At 26.2% G+C, this 3,197-nt stretch overlaps 1 protein-coding gene across 1 annotated transcript in view; it reads left to right on the top strand.

The window, feature by feature from the left end:
- Positions 1-3,197, top strand: part of LOC106677266 (uncharacterized) — a gene marked incomplete in the record, with an annotated part of 95,507 nt that overhangs the window by 51,985 nt on the left and 40,325 nt on the right.

The following is a 3,197-nucleotide window of genomic DNA, read 5'->3' as shown; positions in this document are numbered from 1 at the left end:
CTATGTGATGTACAGATGTCTATTAGCAATCAAATTAAAGCTAGTTTAATGTACTATAAAGTAGTTTAGGACCTTCATAGGAATTGTAGTTTTCATGACATTTGATAAAATAAACTGATTTATAGTAGTTCGGAAAATGAGTTTAATTCATGAAAAACTTTATTTCAGGAACCATTGGAGGTACAGATGTCTGCCAGCACTCAAATTAAAGCTAGTTAAATTTACCATAAAATAATTAATAATGTTTATCTTTGTTGGAGTAGTAGTTTTTATGATATCTGACAAAATAAACTCACAAAATGTTAATTTCTAGTTGTTCGTATAAAATGTTGGATTTTTGAAAAATATATCTCTAGACCCATAAAACGCACATATGTCTGCCAACACTCAAAATAAAGGAAATTTAACTTACTATAAAGTAGTTTATTACACTTATCTTCATAGGGGTAGTAGTTTTTATGATATCCACATATGAATATAAATTTGGCAAATGAAAATTTGTCTGAACAACTATAAATCAATTTATTTTAGCAAATTTCATTAAAAACTAGTATTCCTATGAAAATAGACGTCATAAATTACACTGTAGCTCATTAAACTAGCTTTAATTTGCCATCTGTATGTCAAATGGTTTTTGAGATATAGATTTTTCAAAATAAATTCACTAATTACTGATCTTTCAGTACGTTATATACAACATTTTTATAAAATGTTGCTTTTTAAAAAGCTATATCTCGAGAATTATTGAACGTAAATAGCTCTATTAGGGCTTACATTTTAGCAAATTTACTCTACTTTAAATGATGCTCTCTTAGATTTTCTATTGTTGTTGGTAATTGTAAAGATATAGAGCTCCGAGTAAAAAATTAATAATTTTTAACGTTTTGAAACATCCCCCATTTTTTATTCCCCTATCTATACTCGGCAGACTCATCAATTTTGACTAGTAATTATACCTAGTTTTCAATTAATTAATCAAAAATTGGGGTGAAATAACTGCCTTTTTTCTCCTCTTGGGCTCTTGTACAATTAGTGCTTTGAACAACATCTAATCTGAGTGTTAATATTTATATTTCATAATAAAGTAGTTGGAACATACTAATTTATTTATTATAACCTAAATCATTCATGACAATGAAAATCTTTAGACGTGAATATTTCCTAAACAGACATACTTTCATAGGGAAATTTATTCTTGTTTTGAGATGCTTAGTTCATATTTTAGTTAGGACAGTTAACTCTGTATAATGTAAGAAAAATAACTAAATAAAGGTAGGCATTAATAACCAAAAGGTTTTACGTTTTTAAACAACTACAAACTAAATAAATCGAATCATTCAAAAACATATTCAGGAAATACTCTTTAAATCATATGGTGCCATAATTGTTCAAATGTTTATTTAAGAAAATAATAAAAAATTCAAAATAAGAAGAAAACTAATAAAGAAATCCTCGATTAGGTACCTACTTCTTCTTCTTATTGAGATCTTTAATTGAATGAAAATATTTAGATGTCGATATCTCCTAAACAAAGCGTTATTGGGCATATCTTCATAGGAAATTTTTTTTTTATTCATTTAGAAAATTACATCAAATATGATCTGACCAGATGACATCTATCGGTCTGTGCCAAAATAACAAATAAAAATAATAGACATAAGTGAAATTTATTAATTACAATTTTGACTATTAGGACTTTGTGGAGGTTACTACAAAATATAAGCTGGATCATTACAATATAAATTTATCTCTATTCAAACTAATAATTTAATTAACAAATACTTAAATGAAAATAAAGTAAAAAATAAAATAATAATTATTAAATAAAATAAAAATAACTGAAAGGACTTTGAATTGAATAATTGCAAATTCACAACTAGTGAATTAATATAATAAAGAGAATAAAACAAGATGATACAAGAATATGATGAAAATAAGGATCAATTAATATCTAAAAAAACAATTTCTATAACCAAGTACACTCATATATAACTAATTTTAATCGTAGTATAATGAATAAGTATATGGAGTTAAGTAAGAATACAGGCATATACATATGGTCATTTGGTGAATCAAAATCAGTTAATGGAAATCATAGAAGGAAGAAAGTACCCAGTCAAATATTTCTTTTTTTAGTTTTCTTTGATGTTGATTTATTTATTAGTCCTTCTGGTAAGCGATTGAACAGATATGGTACCATATAGTTTGAAGTATGTTACCAAATATATTGTTATAGGGTGGTTCAATAAATTTAATTTTTATTTCCTAAATTTTTTTAGATATTTTATTTCTTTTCTAAATAAATTACTATCCATAAATTTTAAGATAATTCTGTAAAAATTAAATAGTTTTGGTATTCTTACATTTCATATTTTCAGTTTGGACACTTGAACTTGAAACACCATAAATGAATTATTATTTATGAATTTGAATGTAAGTTTATACTTCAGGTGGTAAAGTTGCAACTGTTTTTAGGTTTTCTGTTTTATTACTATCATTGATCATAAATTTTCATCGTTCTATTCTGAGATTTAGTAATAGCATTCAGCACTGATACAGCATCCTACATCTTAAAATTGACATCAATCTTTTTTATTCGATTATTAAGGTATATGAAGTAATAATCATGGAATCGCTAAGATTCAATTTTTTTTTTTTTATTGTTGTATTTTCAGGAAGACTACACTTCACTTTAATAATCTGATGTGCATGGTAACAAATTTTTTCTTTCTGAAATGCTAATGCTTTTAATTTCATTCTTGATTATCTTTGATAATTTTTTCAACTGTTTCATTCATAAATAGTGCACTTTTAAATTAAGAATGTCATTCATCGCTTTCTATTAATATGTATTTAGAACTTGTGCTTTGTATATATTTTATACATATATATGGTATTCATAAAAATATAAGATAATTATTTATTAGAGATCTTGGTTTGTATTATTTTTATTATCGACTTAAAATTTACTTCTCATGTATAAAAATCTTGGAAGATAGAGCATTACAGAGGGGGTATGCTTCCAGGACAAGTGATGCCAGAGGGCAGGGTCTATTCCTTTCAACGGCATGGTATCTGGTACGCCATTTGACAGTTGAGAGTTGCTGCCGCTCTCCGTATGCCAGAAATGGCAGGGGTATTAAAAAAAAAAAAAGTTAAGAGTTACTCAAAGTGTGCTCACATTTTGTTATTGATAA

This window comes from Halyomorpha halys, unplaced genomic scaffold (assembly GCF_000696795.3).
Source record: "Halyomorpha halys isolate HHAL.00 unplaced genomic scaffold, Hhal_1.1 Scaffold92.1, whole genome shotgun sequence".
Taxonomy (NCBI): domain Eukaryota; kingdom Metazoa; phylum Arthropoda; class Insecta; order Hemiptera; family Pentatomidae; genus Halyomorpha; species Halyomorpha halys.
Note: the sequence above shows the minus strand (reverse complement) of the source record. Positions and strands in the feature narration are given on the sequence as shown.